The sequence below is a fragment of the Amblyraja radiata genome, chromosome 43 (assembly GCF_010909765.2).
Source record: "Amblyraja radiata isolate CabotCenter1 chromosome 43, sAmbRad1.1.pri, whole genome shotgun sequence".
In the NCBI taxonomy this organism is placed as follows: Eukaryota; Metazoa; Chordata; class Chondrichthyes; order Rajiformes; family Rajidae; genus Amblyraja; species Amblyraja radiata.
In genome coordinates, this window is record NC_045998.1 from 12629798 (window position 1) to 12649757 (window position 19960).

General features: G+C 46.0%; 4 non-coding genes across 4 annotated transcripts; 2 read left to right on the forward strand and 2 right to left on the reverse strand.

Moving 5' to 3' along the window:
• Positions 1-2587: 2587 nt before the first annotated feature.
• trnae-uuc lies at positions 2588-2659 on the forward strand. The gene has a single exon. It is a non-coding gene; the product is annotated as a tRNA-Glu (tRNA).
• Positions 2660-10406: 7747 nt separating this feature from the next.
• trnaq-uug lies at positions 10407-10478 on the reverse strand. Its single transcript has one exon. It is a non-coding gene; the product is annotated as a tRNA-Gln (tRNA).
• A 4904-nt stretch (positions 10479-15382) lies between these two features.
• trnae-cuc lies at positions 15383-15454 on the forward strand. The gene has a single exon. It is a non-coding gene; the product is annotated as a tRNA-Glu (tRNA).
• A 2593-nt stretch (positions 15455-18047) lies between these two features.
• On the reverse strand, positions 18048-18119 carry trnaq-cug. The gene has a single exon. It is a non-coding gene; the product is annotated as a tRNA-Gln (tRNA).
• Between the last annotated feature and the right edge of the window lie 1841 nt (positions 18120-19960).

Consider the following 19960-nt stretch of genomic DNA (forward strand, 5'->3'; position numbering starts at 1 on the left):
AGGCAGCTTTTGGTCCCACTGCTTTGCTGCCTTCACACAAGGAATCTCTCTGGGGCCGGAACACGGAACTGCAGCTGAAATGCGTAGGAAGGAACTGCAGATGCTGCTTTAATCCGAAGTTAGACACAAAAAGCTGGAGTAACTCAGCGGGACAGACAGCATGCAGTTGCATTAGTTTAGTTTAGAGATACAGCGTGAATACAGGCCCTTCGGCCCACCGTGTCTACGCTGACCAGCGATCCCCACACACTAACACTACCCTACACACACCGAGAATATTTTACCATTACCACAATTATCCTCCAACCCTGTACGTCTTTGGAGTTTGGGAGGAAACCGGAGATCCCAGAGAAAACCCACGCACTTTGGTGGCAAAAACAGGAAAATAGACTATTATCTGAATGGTGGCCGATTAGGAAAGGGGGAGATGCAACGAGACCTGGGTGTCATGGTACACCAGTCATTGAAAGTAGGAATGCAGGTGCAGCAGGCAGTGAAGAAAGCAAATGGTAGTCTGTCATCGGTCTGGATCAGTCTGAAGAAGGGTTTCGGCCCGAAACGTTACCTACTTCCTTCGCTCCATAGATGCTGCTGCACCCGCTGAGTTTCTCCAGAATGTTTGTGTACCTAAAGCAAATGGTATGTTGGCATTCATAGCAAAATGATTTGAGTATAGGAGCAGGGAGGTTCTACTGCAGTTGTACATGGTCTTGGTGAGACCACACCTGGAGTGTTGCGTAGTTTTGGTCTCCTAATCTGAGGAAAGACATTCTTGCCATAGAAGGAGTACAGAGAAGGTTCACCAGACTGATTCCTGGGATGGCAGGACTTTCATATGAAGAAAGATTGGGAAGACTCGGCTTGTACACGCTAGAATTTAGAAGATTGAGGGGGGGATCTTATAGAAACTTATAAAATACTTAAGGGGTTGGACAGGCTAGATGCAGGAAGATTATTCCCGATGTTGGGGAAGTCCAGACTAGGGGGTCACAGTTTGAGGATAAGAGGGAAGTCTTTTAGGACCGAGATGAGAAAATCATTTTTTACACAGAGAGTGGCGAATCTGTGGAATTCTCTGCCACAGAAGGTAGTTGAGGCCAGTTCATTGGCTATATTTAAGAGGAAGTTAAATGTGGCCCGTGTGGCTAAAGGGATCAGGGGGTATGGGGAGAAGGCAGGGATGGGATACTGAGTTGGATGATCAGTCATGATCATATCGAATGGCAATGCAGGCTCGAAGGGCCGAGTGGCCTACTCCTGCACCTATTTTCTATGTTTCTATGTCACGGGGAGAATGTACAAACTCCGTACAGACAGCCCCCATATTCAGGATCGGCCCCGGGTCGCCGACGTTGTGAGGCATCAACTCTACGCTGCGCCACCTGTTACAAGAAACTGCAGATGCTGCTTTACAAATATAGACACAGAGTGAGTGCCCCTATTCATGTTGTCCACAGATGGTTCCTGTCCTACTGTGTTACTCCAACACCCTGTGTGATCCGTCTGCTGGACTTGGCGGCAATCCTGGACATATTCAGCCATGTTCACATTGAATGGCGGTGCTGGCTCGAAGGGCTGAATGGCCTACTCCTGCACCTATTGACTATGTATCTATGTATCTAGGTATAGATTTACAACCTCATCCTATTACTGCAATATTTGGGCTACCAATGTTAGATTCTATTCATTTATCCCGTTCCGCCCATCGGCTGATTCCTTTTACCACATTAATCGCCAAATGGAAAGACTCCAACCCTCCGACCACACTCCACTGGTACTCTGAAACGATATCATGTTTAAATTTAGAAAACATCAGGAGTGACACTGTTGAACCCTTGGATAAATTTGATAAGACTTGGGGAAAATGTATTCATCATTTTCATACAACATAAAATGCTCCCTCTCCAACCGTTATAAAAAAATATTTTACCTCTGTAGGGTGGAACTGACTTGACGGCAAACAGACTTTGTTGAAATTCTCAGCTCAGATTCTGTTTTGCTTTTTTTTTTTCTAGTTTAGGGGGGTGGGGGGGGGGGGGGGGGGGTGTCTCTTCCTTTTTTCTCTTTCTTTTTCTTTTTTTCCTTAATATATTTTTGTTTTTTTCTACACATACAAGTTTTCTTTTAAACATTTAACTATATTGACATAGAGACCGGGAGGTCTATATTCAACGTGTGTTTTGATACTGGTCTCATATTTAGGTTATACCCGTTATTAATGTAATCCTGATCCCTATATATCAATATCATTGTTATGTTTATCATTATTCTTTTTTTGTTTTGTTTTTGTTTTTTGGGAAAAACGAATAAAAAGGTTTTATAAGAAAGAAGAACAAAGTGCACATATCCATGTTCTCCAGAGATGCTGCCTGTGTTTTGTCTTTCTCATTGACACACTGTTGTTTGAGTCGGGAGAGCAAACGTAGGCAGAATATTGCGGCTGTAATATTCGCAGAGCCCCATAGAGTTGAATTGGGGATGAGGAGACATTTGTTCAGCTAGTGTGTGTTGTAGGTGTGGAAAGTGGTGAGAATGAGTGTGAGTAATTGCAAGAGGAAGTAGTACAATGTCTGTCTCAGTGGCAGCTTCCCTGGTGGTCTAGTGGTTAGGATTTGGCGCTTTCACCGCCGCGGCCCGGGTTCGGTTCCCGGTCAGGGAAAGGCAGCTTTTGGTCCCACTGCTTTGCTGCCCTTCACACAAGGAATCTCTCTGGTGCAGGAACACGGAACTGCAGATGAAATGTGTAGGAAGGAACTGCAGATGCTGCTTTAAACCGAAGATAGACACAAAATCATCTTTGTAGGGCCTGTCCCACGAGTATGCGCCTGCATGCGGCAAGCGCGACCTTACTGGTCGCTTGAGCCGCACGGCTCGCGGGGCCGGTCCCAATTCGATCGCCGGAGCCGTATGGAGTTGTGCAGAGCTGGTCCCGACATCGCGCGGGGCTCCGAAAAACTGACCGTGTTCAAAAATTCGATAGAACGAACATGACACGTAAGATGACCAGGGCGAGGGAAGGATGGGGAGAGTGAGAACGCAAGGGTTACCTCATACTTGAAGTTTGAGAAATCAACATTCATACCGCTGGGCTGGAAGTGAAACATAGAAACATAGAAACATAGAAAATAGGTGCAGGGGTAGGCCATTCGGCCCTTCGAGCCTGCACCGCCATACAATATGATCGTGGCTGATCATCCAACTCAGTATCCTGTACCTGCCCTCTCTCCATACCCCCGATCCCTTTAGCCACAAGGGCCACATCTAACTCCCTCTTAAATATAGCCAATGAACTGGCCTCCACTACCTTCTGTGGCAGAGAGTTCCAGAGATTCGCCACTCTCTGTGTGAAAAATGTTTTTTTCATCTCGGTCCTAAAAGATTTCCCCTTTATCCTTAAACTGTGACCCTTGTCCTGGACTTCCCCAACATCGGGAACAATCTTCCTGCATCTAGCCTGTCCAACCCCTTAAGAATTTTGTAAGTTTCTATAAGATCCCTTCTCAATCTTTTAAATTCTAGCGAGTGCAAGCCGAGTCTATCCAGTCTTTCTTCATAGCGGCTTGGCCCTCATCCCTCTTGATACATCTTCCATGTACTAGCACATTTGACTAAAATATTGTTCTTGTATCTGCCTCTACTTCTTACTCTGTCATACGTTCTAATTACCCATTAGGCTCTGTATGAAAAATATGCCCTGTTAAAAATATACCTTATTAATGTTTTTCAGTTGCACGTTACTCCATGCCCCTACCAGAGGTAAAATACGCTGTGCATTTTGCCCATCTATTCCCTCCGTCATTATATACTGCTCTATAAGGATTTGTGACTTGAGTTCTGTTTATTTGAATAAGCCAACAATGTGCAGAATGGGAGCGCGGACTATTTTCTTCAGTTCCTCTCTGAACTTAGCCTGCGTGACCAGGTAAATACAGGAGTTAATACAGGTGCTGGTGAGCTGGAACATGTAGGCCATCTGCCGGAGGATGTATCCGGGGTCACTCGGCCCTGAATTATAGTGATTCGCCGACAATTGATAATACAGAAAGTTGGCCACATAAGGCAACCACAACAGGATGAAGCTGCCTGAGATGGTGAACAGCAAGATGATCGATCTTCTCCTGCTCTCTGCTTCTGGGTCGACGGGGTCATCGCCCCCGTTCGAGAACAACCGCTTGCGAACTCTGTTGGCCTGCACGATGTGCCACACGGTCAGAGCGTTGAAGAGTAAAATGAAGAAAAAGGGAAGGATCGGGGAGAGGATTCGGTGAAGCCAGTCGAATGCAAGCCATGCAGGGAGCGTGTAAAAGGAAGGAGTGGACTGGCACAGCCACGGGAGATTGTCGGCGACATACACAGGTTCAAAGCTAAAGTACCAGGGGATGTTCTTTCCAACGAACAGCACGCACACCGTGGCGATCACCGCAGCCGCTGTTCTGGGAACACAATACACCGCTTTCAGCTTCGGGCGACAAATGGCGATGAAACGATCAAAGGTGAAAGCTATGGTCAGCCAGACTGAAGAGTCTCTCGCCCAGCAGACCAGGACAATGATGGAGCTGCAGGCTGGCGTGAGCTGCAACAAGGAGTTGGGGAAGTAGTAGGGGAGAGTGCGGTTGAATATCACCTGAATAATCACCACCATCAAGTCCGACGTTGCCATGGCGATCATGTAGAGAGTGATGCACCTGGAGAGACCGCACTTCCCCCGCTGGAGAATCAACACCGTCACCACGTTCACTGTGTGAGACAAGACAACCAGTTACCAAACTCACTCCCGCTGGGCAAATAAGGGGCAAATAACCCCTTATGCATTAACATTTCAGGGTAATAGAATCATAGAGTGATACAGTGTAGAAACAGGCCCTTCGGCCCAACTTGCCCACACCGGCCAAGGTGTCCCACCTGCCTGCGTTTGTTCCATATCCCTTCAAACATACATAAAAAAACACAAATATAACAGGTATGGAGGATTGCAAACCCAGCTGGAAGGGAATATTCCTTCTACTCAATGGTACATAAAACCTACTCACGCATTGATTACTTCCTAGTGAACACGAAATTAATTCCATTTACAGCTAATCCTAAATACCATAATAGTATCATCTCGGATGATAATCCCGTTAACTTTTTTTATAAAACTAGAAGGAATGCCCAATAAAAAATCGTTCTGGAGGTTCAACCCTCAAATTTTAAACAACCCGCAGGATTGTACATATCTAAAACACCAGATGGATTTTTTCTTTGAGACTATTGACACCCAGGCATATCATCCTCTTTACTATGGGAATCGTGTAAGGCATTTATTAGAGGATCGATAATTTCATATCAAGCTTTTCAAAATGAAAAGAATAAGACGGAACAATTGCAATTAGAAGAACAAATTAGACAATTGGATTTAGACAACGCGAAAGACCCAACTATAGATAAACACAATAACACAACAATACTCAAATTTAAACTGAACTTCTATTGCAAAAATTTCAAATGGGAGAGAATTTTATCTCATGGATAAAATTATTGTATGACAAGCCTACTGCTAGAATATCAACTAATAACATACTGTCTCCGAAATTTCAACTATCCAGGGGCAATAGACAGGGTTGTGCTTTATCACCCCTGCTATTCGCTCTTGCGATAGATCCCCAAGCAGAAAATATAAGAATGCATCCGAATATCCACGGTTATAATACTAAAAACTCTAATAATAAAATATCACTATACGCAGATGATGTATTATTATACATTACAAAATCGCAAATTAGCATACCAAACTTATTAAATTTAATAGAGGAATTCGGTTCCTTCTCAGGATATAGAATAAACTGGAACAAAAGCGAAACAATGACGATAAAACCTCAAGAGCCGACACACCTTTTAAAATTCCCCTTTAGAATTGCCACAGAAAAATTTAAATATCTGGGTATTCAAATTACCAGAAAATACAACGCTTTATTTAATGCAAATTATTTGCCTTTACTTACCAAATTACAAACTCAATTTTGGAAAACACTTCGGATGACTTTTTATTTTTTATTTTGTTTTTATTTTTTAATATTTTATTTTACTAGAAGTAAGTACAATCATATGGCACCAAAGTGCCTAATATATATTTTCATAATACATTTTATGTTCAGCTCAGCTTCTTCTTATTTTTTTTGTTATAATAAAGAAAGATAAGAATAAGAAAAAGAAATGAGATAGTAAAGGATAGAAAGACGTGAGATATATAGTGTGTGAAGAAAAAGAAAAAAGACGAATGAGTGAAGAAAGTTGAGGAAAAGAAAATAGGAAAAAGAGAATAAGACATAAAGAAAAGAAGTAAGGAGATCATTGTTTATAATCTTGACCATCCCTCGTCCAGTCCTGAAACAGTTAGCTTTTACAATTGTGTTGCACCATATGATTCCAAAAAGACGACAAATCGATGTCTTTAATAGGCAGAATAAATGCCATAAAAATGATTTTTCTCCCACAAATTGTGTACTTATTTCAATCAATACCAATATACCTACCTAATTTTTTTAAAAACTTGATTCACACATCACAAATTGTATATGGGACTATAAATCCCATAGAATCCAAAGACGACATCTTTGCAAACCCAAATAATTCGGTCGACTTACACTCCCTAATTTTTTGTACTACTATTGGGCAGTGAATATCAAAAATGTAATTCACTGGTTGGACAACCCAACACAACAGGCAGAATGGATAGTAACGGAGAGGGAGGATTGTTCTCCTTTTAACATAGGAGCGATCCTTTTCTCCCCAATAAAACAGAATAATACAATATACAGGAGAAATCCGATTATACATAGCACAATACCAATTTGGAGCCAAATAAAATTTACTCTCAAATTAAGAAACCTACCGCTTCTCTCTCCTATAGCTAATAATCCATCATTTAAACCATCTATTGTCGACAAACATTTATTCACTGGGAAAGAATAGGTATGAAAACGTTTGGAGATATGTATGAAATGGGAAACCTTTTATCATTCCAAGAATTACAATTTAAATACAATTTGAGAAGTAATCAATATTTTAGACACCTTCAAATTCAAGATTACGTGAAAAAACATACACAAGAATATCAAACTCTGACGTCAGTTCTACTAGATAAATATTTGCTATATGTACATAGCAATTTAAAATCTAACATAGACTATTTTACTCGAAAACCAAACTGAATAAATGTTTTCCAAATGTTTCCCCCCATCTGTGATGAATGTCTATCTCAAGAAGCAACTATAGCACACGCCTTCGTATCTTGTATAAAACTTCATACATTTTGGAAAGAAATCTTTGAAATCTTCTCAAAACGATTTGAAATACAATTGGACCCTAACACAGAATTGATTATTGTCGGAACAATGGAAGGCTGCTCTGAGCTAACTTCATTTCAAAATTGTTTCCTTAACTATGGTTGGATAACGACAAAAAAACATACCCAAATTGTGGTAAAATGCACCCACCCCAACGCTTAAAATGTGGATCACAAACATGTCTGAAATGTGACATCTCGAAGATATGATATTCGTTCTAGCAGGAAAATCCGAGCAATTCTTAAAGATATGGCCTCCTTTCATCGATTTATTACAAGTATAATATGGTGCAACATATCTCTGGTAATTAACCGTTTCAGAACTAGGTGTGGGGCGTGGAAAGATATGAAGGAGGTATATCCCTTTTCTTTTCTGTTCTGTTTTTCCTTTTCTTTTTTTTTCCTTCTCTTCCTCCTATTTTTTCTATTTCTTTTTTTTTGCTCTTCCTTCCCGGTCTTCTCTTTTTTTCTACATCTCTATGGGCTCTTTCTCTCTATTTAGCTATGGGGCTTACACATCACTACTTTTCTTAATCTCTTATTTTTTCTTCTTTCCTTAGGCCTATTATTTTTATATTGTTAAATTTAAAACAAGAAGTTGTACACGAAAAGTATGATGTTATATACCATGGTTTATACGACTGTACATTACTTTTAATAAAAATATTTCAAAAATAAATAAATACAAGGAACTCGCACGTCGGGGCGATCGAAGCTCCCGCGTCGGGGTGATCGAACTCTTGCTGCTTGCTCCTCCCGAAATCGTTCTCTAACCAGGCACCGCGAGCTCCACGACGTTAAAGATCGCAGGCTCCCGCGGTTGGAGCTCCCGAAGTCGGTCTCCAGCAGAGGGCGCCAGTCCACGATGGCCGCAACGCAACTAAGAGATATAAACAAGATTCCCCCCAACCCCCACCCGCACATAAAACAAGCGAGAGAGCAGTAAAACATACATTTAGCACATACCAAAAAAACAACAAAAAAGTGAGGTACGAAACAGACTGCTGGCGAGGCGGCCATTGCGGGCGACACCCGGTGCAATTCGGATGCTGTGTGTACGGTGTTTGTACTGTTTCCCCGTGACCTGCGTGGGTTTACTCCCACACTCCAGAAACGCGCAGATTTGTAGGATAATTGGCTGTTCGGCGCGGACTCGGTGGGTCGAAGGGCCTGGTTCCATGCTGTACCTCTAAACTAAACTGAACTAAACTGTAAGAAGGGTATCAGATTTGATCAAGACACGCGGTCCCTTTTCACAATCCAAGTTCCCGTTGACAGGGAAATGAGAAATGGACAACACGATGACTTTTACACCGACTATTACATTTGCAACATTGACGACTATATTTACACTGATCATTACTCACGTGCAATTCCGATAACCGCTAGGAATGGATAGTACAAAGCGTTGATCACGTCAATGAATGTATTAATCATTGCAAACACGGCTTGGTCTGCAGATGCCGAATTGAAGTACAGCCTGAACCAACGGTAACTTGAAGGGCTGATATTTATATCTGCGACAGTTCCCCAGGGCGGGCAATTAAGACTGCACGAAGAGATTGTGTAATCAGCATCTTGAGAAATATAGTGGGAGAGACTATTCTCTTGTTGGAGCACCGGAGTCACAAAACACGAAAACAAGCCCATCTTCTCCATGCCCAGCAACATGTCCTTCCGCACTCGTCCCATTTGCCGGCGTTTTACACGTGTCCTTCTCAAACGCTCCTATCCATGTACAGGACTAATGAAGCTGCTTCAACCACTTTCTTCGGCAGCTCGTTCCATATGCCCTCTACTCTCTGTCTGGAAATTGCTTCTTGGATTCCGATTAACTATACCCCCCCCCGCATCTTGAACTTGTACACTCTAGTTCTTAGAAACATAGAAACATTAGAATCTCCCTTCTATCCCTCCCTTCTCTCTCTCGCGCGCGCGAGCCAGAGACGAGAGAGAGGGGGAGAGCGAGAAAGGAGCAGAGGGGCAAAGGAGAGAGAGAGCGGGAGAGAAGAGAGAAAGGAGAGAGAGAAGAAGAGGAGAAGGAGAGACAGGAGAGAGAGAGAAAAAGGGAGAGAGAGAGAAGGGAGAGGAGAGGAGAGACAGGAGGGAGAGAGAAAGGAGAAAGAGAAAGAAGGAGAGAGAGGAGAAGGAGAGAGACGGAGGAGGAGAGAGGGGAAAAAGGAGAGAGAGGAGGAGGAGCGAGAAGGAGAGAGAGAAAGAAGAGGAGAAGAGAAGAAGGAGAGGAGAGAGACAGGAGAGAGAGAAGGGGAGAGCGAGAGAGAAAGGAGGGAGAGGAAGGAGAGAGAAAAGAAAGGGGGAGGAGAAAGAGGCGAGAGAGACAGGGGAGAGAGGAGAAAAAGGGAGAGAGCAAGGGATGAGAGAGAGGAAGGAGAGAGAGAGAAAAAGGAGAGAGAGAGAGAAAGCAAGGAGGAAGGGAGAAAGCGAGGAGAGAAACGGAGAGAGAGAAAGTGAGGTCCCTTCTCTCTACTCTGTCAAAGGGATCCTTTCTCTCTCCCTAGATCTCTCTACTCCTTCTCACTCAACTCTCTCCTCTCTCTCTCTCTCTCTCTCTCTCTCCTCTCTCAATCTCTCTCTCTCTCTCTCTCTCTCTCTCTCTCGTCCAGGCCCTTCTGCCCAACTTGCCCACACCAGCCAACATGTCCCAGCTACACTAGCCGCACCTGCCCGCATTTGCTCCATATCCCTCCAAACCTGTCCTATCCATGTACCTGTCTAAATGTTTCTTAAACGTTGCGATAGTCCCTGCCTCAGCTAACTCCTCTGGCAGCTTGTTCCATACACCCACCACCCTTTGTGTGAAAAGGTTACCCCTCAGATTCCTATAACATCTTTCCCCCTTCATCTTAAACCTATGTCCTCTGATCCTCGATTCACCTACTCTGGGCTAGAAACTCTGTGCGTCTAACCGATCTATTCCCCTCATGATTTTGGACACCTCTATAAGATCACCCCTCATCCTATTAATTACCACCAAAAGTAATGATCTCCATCTGGAACCCCGAGCTCAGCTTTGCAATCGGCATGGCCTTCACGGCACCCACTGCTGATTCAGCAAATATTGAGGTTCCACCGAGATTTGAACTCGGATCGCTGGACTCAAAGTCCAGAGTGCTCACCATTACACCACGGAACCTGCACACTCTCCCCTCAGGCAAGTCTCTTCCTCAGGCAAGTCTCTTCATATTTAAGAGCCTTCAGAGATACAGCACGGAAACAGGCCCTTTAGCCCACCGAGTTCCCGCCGACCAGCGTGCACTATCACTATCCTACACACACTAGAGACAATTTACAATTTTTACCGAAGCCAATTAAACTACAAACCTGTACGTCTCCAGAGTGTGAGAAGACACCATAGATCTCGGGGGAAACCAACACAGGTCACAGGAAGAACGTGCAAACTCCGTACAGATAGCACCCGTAGTCAGGATCAAACCCAAGGTACCGGCGCTGTGAGGAATCACTCTATCGCTGCTCCACCGTGCCGCCCACCATTTCATGATGGTGGGTGTCGGAGCCGCTGGGCATTCGCCATTAAGGGACGCTACCTTGCTGTTCTTTGGCATTGTGGTGATGGTGGTCTACTTAAAGCAGGTGGAGACGCCAGAACGAAGCAGTTATGTAAATAAAGCATGGTGCACGGACTCCACCATCATCGAGAGTCACTGCTCAGCTAACCTTGAGTTCCTCTTGGTTAGATGCAGACCGTTCTATCTGCCCAGAGAGTTTACCTCCACTGTTGTGACTGCAGCCTATATCCCTACTGATGCTAATGCCAAGCTTGCAATGAAAGAGCTGCATACTGCCATTAGCAAACAACAGACTCACAACACCGAGGCAGCCTTAATTGTTGCGGGTGACTTCAATCACTCCAATCTGAAGACTGTACTCCCCAAATTCCACCAACATGTCTCCTTCGCCACGAGAGTAGACAAGACACTGGACAAAGTCTACACTAACATGGCTGAAGCTTACAAAGCCGTCCCCCTCCCCCACCTTGGTCAGTCGGATCACCTCTCATTGTTCCTGCTCCCTAAGTACTCCCCACTCATCAGACGGGTTAAACTCACTGTGAGGACAGTTAAAGTATGGTCAGAGGAAGCGGACTCCACACTTCAGCAGTGTTTTGGAAAAACTGACTGGAAGGCGTTTGCAGCCCAGGCCACCCTTGACTCCCACACGGACATTGATTCCTACACATCCTCTGTTCTGGACTTTATAAACTCCACCATCAATAGTGTCACCTCCCTCAAACGGGTGACCATATTCCCGAATCAGAAGCCATGGATGAACAGCGAGGTCAGGCTACTGCTGAAAGCACGGGACACCGCTTTCAGGTCAGGCGATGCTCGAGCCTACAGTTCATCCAGGGCTAACCTGAAGAGGGGCATCAAGAAGGCCAAGCACTGCCATAAGCTCAGGATTGAGGAGCACTTCAACAACAACTACGACCCCGACGCATGTGGCAAGGCATCCAGGCCATCACGGACTATAGACCCACCAACACCACCCCCACATCCAGCGATGCTTCCTTCCTTGAGGAGCTTAACTATTTCTATGGCCGCTTCGACCGGGACAATCTAGAGACTGCCATCAAGGCTGTGCTCCCTGCTGATCACCAACCCCTCGCAGCTGACAGACGCCTGGACTGACAACTTCAACCTGTCACTTGCCCAAGCATTTATCCCCAAGTGCCTTAAAACCACCTCCATCGTGCCGGTGCCAACACACTCCACTGCGGCAAGCATCAACGTCTTCCGCCCAGTTGCACTTACCCTCATCATCACCAAGTGCTTCGAGAGGCTGGTCCTGGCACACCTCAAAGGCTGCCTACCCCCCACACTGGATCCTTATCAGTTTGCCTACCGCAAGAACAGGAATACGGAGGATGCCATCTCAACGGCACTTCACTCCGCCCTCTCCCACCTCGACAACAGAGACACTTATGTAAGAATGCTGTTCATCGATTACAGCTCAGCATTCAACACCATTATACCATCAAAACTGATCACCAAACTCGGTAACCTGGGCATCGGCCCCTCCCTCTGCAACTGGATACTGGACTTTCTAACCAACAGACCCCAGTCTGTTAGGTTAGACAAGCACACCTCTTCAACCCTCACCTTGAACACCGGCGTTCCACAGGGCTGTGCGCTGAGCCCCCTCCTCTACTCCCTGTTCACCTACGACTGCACACCTGTACATGGTACTGACACCATCATCAAGTATGCAGATGATACAACGGTGATTGGCCTCATCAGCAACAACGATGAGTCGGCCTATATGGAGGAGGTCCAGCTCCTAGCAGCATGGCGCGCTGACAACAACCTGGCCCTTAACTCCAAGAAGACCAAGGAGCTCATTGTAGACTTCAGGAAGTCTAGGGGCGGCACGCACACCCCCATCCACATCAACGGGACGGAGGTGGAACGTGTTTCCAGCTTCAGGTTCCTGGGGGTCAACATCTCCGATGACCTCTCTTGGACCCACCATACCTCAACTCTGATCAAGAAGGCTCACCAGCGTCTCTTCTTCCCGAGGAGACTAAAGAAGGTCCATCTGTCTCCTCAGATTCTGGTGAACTTCTATCGCTGCAACATCGAGAGCATCCTTACCAACTGTATCACAGTATGGTATGGCAACTGCTCTGTCTCCGACCGGAAAGCACTGCAGAGGGTGGTGAAAATTGCCCAACGCATCACCGGTTCCTCGCTCCCCTCCATTGAATCTGTCCAAAGCAAGCGTTGTCTGCGAAGGGCGCTCAGCTTCGCCAAGGACTGCTCTCACTCCAACCATGGACTGTTTACCCTCCTACCATCCGGGAGGCGCTACAGGTCTCTCCGTTTCCGGACCAGCAGGTCCAGGAACAGCTTCTTCCCTGCGGCTGTCACACTACTCAACAATGTACCTCGGTGACTGCCAATCACCCCATCCCCGGACACTCCTCCCACAGGAAAAACAGAAAAACACTATGATTGTGTGCATGTAAATAGATTTATTTATTGAAATCATATTCTATGTCGCTCTTCCAGGGAGATGCTAACTGCATTTCGTTGTCTCTGTACTGTACACTGACAATGCCAATTAAAGTTGAATCTAAATCTGAATCTGAATCTGAAGTGAGAGGTTTGTGGACGCAGACCAGACCAGACCATCACAGAAACCAACCTCCCTGCCAGTAAATGCATCTACACCTCACGCTGCCTCGGCAAGGCCAACAGCATAATCAAGGACGAGTCATATCCCGGCCGCTCCCTCTTCTCCCCTCTCCCATCTGGCAAGAGGTACAGAAGTGTGAAAACACACACCTCCAGATTCAGAGACAGTTTCTTCCCGGCTGTTATCAAGCAACAGAATCGTCCTACCGCAACCAGAGAGTTGAGATGAACTGCTTTCTACCTCATTGGAGACCCTCGGACTATCCTTGATCGGATTCTGCTGGCTTCAAGCAGGGACGGGGAGAACGTACAAACTCCGTACAGACAGCACCCGTAGTCAGGATGGAATCTGGTATCTGGCGCTGTGGCAGCAACTCTACCGCTGCGCCACCAAGCCGCCAACAGCAATACTAGTGATCTTATAGAGGTGTCCAAAATCACGAGGGGAATAGATCGGGAAGACGCGCAGTAAGCAGGGAATGGAGGGAGATGGATCACGTACAGGAAGAGAAAACGTGCACTAGTGGAAACAATAGACAGTAGACAATAGGTGCAGGAGTAGGCCATTCGGCCCTTCCAGTCAGCACCGCCATTCAATGTGATCATGGCTGATCATCCATAATCAGTACCCCGTTCCTGCCTTCTCCCCATATCCCCTGACTCCGCTATCTTTAAGAGCCCTATCTAGCTCTCTATTGAAATCATCCAGAGAACCTGCCTCCGCCGCCGTCTGAGGCAGAGAATTCCACAGACTCACCACTCTCTGTGAGAAAAAGTGTTTCCTCGTCTCCGTTCTAAATGGCTTACTTCTTATTCTGAAACCGTGGCCCATGTTTCTGGACTCCCCCAACATCGGGAACATGTTTCCTGCCTCTAGCGTGTCCAAGCCCTTAACAATCTTATATGTTTCAATGAGATTCACTCTCATCCTTCTAAACTACAGAGTGTACAAGCCCAGCTGCTCCATTCTCTCAGCATATGACAGTCCCGCCATCCCGGGAATTAACATTGTTACGCTGCACTCCCTCAATAGCAAGAATGTCCTTCCTCAAATTACGGGACCAAAACTGCGCACAATACTCCAGGTATCCTCTCCACATCCTCTCCACATCCTCTCCAAACATCCTCTCTATCCAGGCCTTTCACTATATGGTAAGTTTCATTCTTACCAGTTGAGGCCAGTTCATTGGCTATATTTAAGAGGGAGTTAGATGTGGCCCTTGTGGCTAAAGGGATCAGGGGGTATGGAGAGAAGGCAGGTACAGGATACTGAGTTGGATGATCAGCCATGATCATATTGAATGGCGGTGCAGGCTCGAAGAGCCGAATGGTCTACTCCTGCATCTATTTTCTATGTTTCTATGTTTCTAAACTCCAGCGAGTACAGGCCCCAGTGTCATCAAAAACTCGTTCGTGGGATCGACCTCGTAAACCTTCTCTGGACCCTGTCTGAGCAGTAGGGTGGGGCTCGAAAAGCAGTCAGCATCCGCTGTGTGTTCCGTGGTGTTACAGTGAGCACTCTGGACTGTGAATCCAGCGATCCGTGTTGGAATCTGGGCGGAACCTGTCTGCTGTCAGGTGCTGTGCTGCCCTTGCAGACGCAGGCAGGGAATGTGCCTCCTCCTTTTGACGGACGCAAGCAGCCATCCGATCGTTCCCCGCCCTTCGTTCAACGTTCCCGCTCCAATCCACCGCTCTGGGGATCATTCCCTTCTTGGCCGAGCTCGTTCATTAGTCCTTGGCTCGAGATGACTTTTCTCCCGGTGGCATTTACTCCAGAGAGTTTGGAGATTTCAACCAGCTCTACTCTGTGCCTACATTAGTAAAGCAGCATCTGTAGTTCCTTCTTACACATAGTACAACGTAAGCCTCATTGGCAGCTTCCCTGGTGGTCTAGTGGTTAGGATTCGGCGCTCTCACCGCCGCGGCCCGGGTTCGATTCCCGGTCAGGGAATGGCAGCTTTTGGTCCCACTGCTTTGCTGCGCTTCTGAGTGGGGCCGTTTTTACTCTCCAAGCCTTGCCTATATGAACGTTCCTCAGTTCCTAGTGGAAACTTTGATAAATGTTCAAAAGGACTTCAATGTAAAGGCTGTTTTCAGCTTGGAAGCGTTCTAAACTGTGTTAGATCCTTGTATTCAGATGGACGGGAGACACACTTGCTGGAGTAACTCAGCAGAACAGGCAGCATCTGGGGGAGAGAAGGATTGGGCGACGTTTCAGGTCGAGACCCTTCTTCAGACTGAGTCAGGGGGAAGGGAAACGAGAGATATAGACGGTGAGATATAGAACAAATACATTACAGATGTGCACAAAGTAACGATGATATAGGAAACAGGCTGTGTCCATTGTTGACAGTTTGCTAGGAGAGAACGAGAAGCTGGTGCGACATGGGTGGGGAGGGATTGAGAGAGTGGGAATGCCGGGGCTACCTGAAATGGCCAGTTTCCTTTATCATCGTTATATTTTGCATATCTTTCATCCATTGTTCTTCATCTCTCTACACCATCGTCAATATCACTCATTTCTCTAATCCCGAACCAGTTTGAAGAAAGGTCTCGAGGCGAAACGTCACCCATTCCATCTTTCCAGCGATGCTGCCTGTCCCGCTGAGTTCCTGCAGCTTTTTGTGTCTAAGCCTGTATCTTCCCAGTGCCGATCCCTGTACACTGTATGGGAAACAAAACAGACACTTTGTGCTCAGTGGTCCTGAGCTTTCGGCTGCCATTTTATCTCCCCTTCCTCCTTCCTCACGGACCTGTCTGTGGCATCCTCCATTGGAGGCCCATCTCAAAGCACGAAGTGGGGCGGCAAGGTGGCGCCGCGGTAGAGCTGCTGCCTCACGGCACCAGAATCCCGGGTTCGATCCTGACCATGGGCGCTATCTGTGCCGAGTTTGTAGGCCCTCCCCATGACCTGCTTGGATTTTCTCTGGTACTCCGGTTTCGTCCTACACTCCAAAGATTTATAGGTTGATTGGCTTGGGTGAAAGTTGTAAGTTGTCCCTAGTGTGCGGGATGGTGTTTACTTTTAATTTGCTTTTCGAGATACAGCGCTTCGCCGGTCATCAAAAACTGCTGCTATCAACGTGATGCCGATTCCTACTGACGTTACGAGTCTACAAAGGTTCCTTGGAATGGTCAACTACCTGGGTAAATTTATTCCGAACCTTAGCGACCTATCTCTTCCCCCCCCCCCCCAACCCCCACCCCCACCCCCCGACCTGACACACAAAGACTCATAGAAACATAGACACATAGAAAATATGTGCAGGAGTAGGCCATTCGGCCCTTCGAGCCTGCACCGCCATTCCATATGATCATGGCTGATCATCCAACTCAGTATCCTGTACCTGCCTTCTCTCCATACTCCCTGGTCCCTTTAACCACAAGGGCCACATCTATCTCCCTCTTAAATATAGCCAATGGACTGGCCTCCACTACCTTCTGTGGCAGAGAATTCCAGAGATTCACCACTCTTTGTGTGAAAAATGTTTTTCTCATCTAAAAGATTACCCCCTCATCCTTAAACTGTGACCTCTTGTTCTGGACTTCCCCAACATCGGGAACAATCTTCCTGCATCTTGCCTGTCCAACCCCTTAAGAATTTTGTAAGTTTCTATAATATCCCCCCTCAATCTTCTAAATTCTAGCGAGTACAAGCCGAGTCTATCCAGTCTTTCTTCATATGAAAGTCCTGCCATCCCAGAAATCAGTCTGGTGAACCTTCTCTGTACTCCCTCTATAGCAAGAATGTCTTTCCTCAGATTAGGAGACCGAAACTGTACACAATACTCCAGGTGTGGTGTCACCAATACCAATTAGTGTAGTTTAGATTAGTTTAGTTTATTTTAGGTTCGTTTAGTGCTATTTAGTTGAGGAGTTTAATTTAGTTTGATGGTTTAATGTAATTTGGTTTGGTTTAGTTTAGTTTAGTTTAATTTAGTGCTGTTTAGTGTGGATTAATTTAGTTAATTGCCGTTTGTACCGAGGTACAGTGAAGAGCTATTGCCTACTATCCGGTCAGCAGACAGATTATACATGATTACTAGCATGCGGTCCACAGTTTACAGATACAGGATAATGTTTATTGCAAGATAGAGACTGATTAAAGAAAGCCACAGGGTCTCCAACGAGGGTCCGTCAAAATGGAGGAGGCAGAATCTCTGGTACACAAAAATGCTGGAGAAACCCTACTTCAGACTGATGGGGGAGGGGGGCGGGGAAAAGAAAGGAAAAAGGAGGAGGAGGAGCCCGAGGGCTGAGGGAGAGATAGGTAGGGGAGAAGACAGCAAGGGCCAACACAATTGGGAGAATTCAATGTTCATGCCACCAGAATGTAGAGTACCCAAGCGAAATATGAGGTGCTGTTCCTCCAATTTCCGGTGGTGCTCGCTCTGGCCATGGAGGAGACCCGGGACAGAGAGGTCGGATACGGAATGGGAGGGGGGGTTGAAGCGCTGATCCATCGGGAGGTCAGGTTGGTTAATGCGGGCCGAGCGGAGATCTCTGCATGTGTCCAAATGACAGCACAGCACCTGACAGTAAACAGGTTCCGCCGAGATTTGAACTCGGATCGCTGGATTCAGAGTCCAGAGTGCTCACCATTACACCACGGAACCGACAGCAGATGCTGACCGCTAATGGATCTCAACCCAGACTGAACAGTGTAAGCACTTCAACCTAAGCACATAGAACATCGAGCAGTACAGCGCAGGAACAGGCCCTTCGGCCCACAATGTCCGTTCCGAACATGATGCCAAGATGACAGTACCAGATTTGCCCGGCTGACAACAGAGAAAAAAAATTATACATATTATATATGCTGTCACAACGCACTATAGTCTCTAAACAACCCTTCAGTCATTTTCCTTGCCCTCCATTTCAGTATAATAGTGTTTTAAGCCACTAACTCGACACTAGCAGTGGCAATAAATAAATAAATAAATAAATGAATAAAGCGCAGCTTTCCAGTCCCATGTCACATTGGCCACGCTCGGCTGCAAATCGGTGTCAATGTGGTGGACCATCTTCCTCCAGTCGTGCGGGTGGGGGATTGAGGGGGGGGGGGGGGGCTCACAAGTGGAACACCTTAGGGCCTCTCTTCATCTAAATCTGGCCCTGCAAGATGAACTAATCTCCTCTGCCTGCACGTGATCCACATCCCTCCCTCCCTGCAAATCCATGTGCCGATCCAAAAGCCTGCTTAACGCCACCATCGTATCTGCCTCCGCCGCCAACCCTGGCAGCGCGTTCCAGACACCCACCACCCTCTGTGTAAAATAAAACTTGTCCCCGCACATCTCCTTTAAACTTTGCCCCTCTCACGTGAAAGCTAGCCTTCAAGTCCTTGATATTTCTACCTGGACAGTCTACAATATCTATGTCTCTTGAATTTTATATACTTCTACCAAGTCTCCCCTCAGCTTCCTTATAGATACTTACGAAATGCTTATAGAAACTTTCAAAATTCTTATAGAAACTTACAAAATTCTTAAAGAAACTTACAAAATTCTTATAGAAACTTACAAAATTCTTAAGAGGTTGGACACGCTATATACAGGAAAATTATTCCCCATGTTGGGGACGTCCAGAACAAGGGGTCACAGTTTAAGGATAAGGGGGAAGCCTTTTAAGACCGAGATGAGAAAAATATTTTTTACACAGAGAGTGGTGAATCTGTGGAATTATCAGCCACAGAAGGTAGTTGAGGCCAGTTCATTGGCTATATTTAAGCGGGAGTTAGATGTGGCCCTTGTGGCTAATGGGATCAGGGGGTATGGAGAGAATGCAGGTACAGGATACTGAGTTGGATGATCAGCCATGATCATATTGAATGGCGGTGCAGGCTCGAAGGGCCGAATGGCATACTCCTGCACCTATTTTCGATGTTTCTATGTTTCCGTTTTCCAGAGAAAACAACCTAAGTCTGTCAAACCTCTCCCTGTAGCATGCTCTCTAATCCAGGCATCATTCTGGTAAACCTCCTCTGCACCCTCTCCAAAGCCTCCACATCCTTCCTGTAAAGGGATGACCAGAACTGCACGCAATACTCCACAGGCAGCATGCCCAACGTCTTATAAAGGTTATGCCTCTGTAGGCCTGTTGTACCGACAGCATTGTGTCAGTGCGTGAGAGCTAAGATAATTGACCAAAGACAAGGGAGAATGTTTTGAAGTTACTTCGTTTAGTTTAGTTTCATTTAGAGACAGGGACGTGCGGTCAGGGGAGGCAGGGGAGGCAGTGCCTCACCTGTCAGACTACCAATGAAAATAGCTGTTAAGGAAAGTAACGTCTATGTTTCTATGTTTCTAAAGAAAAATAATATTAAAATAAAATAAATATGAAGAATTTTCCACTGGTCTGTGTTATCAATGTAATTTCTATAAGAATCGAACCAGTTTTTATAGTAAAAAATCGCAAAATTTGCGCAGCTCTGCTGCAAATACATGAAAAGATGAGG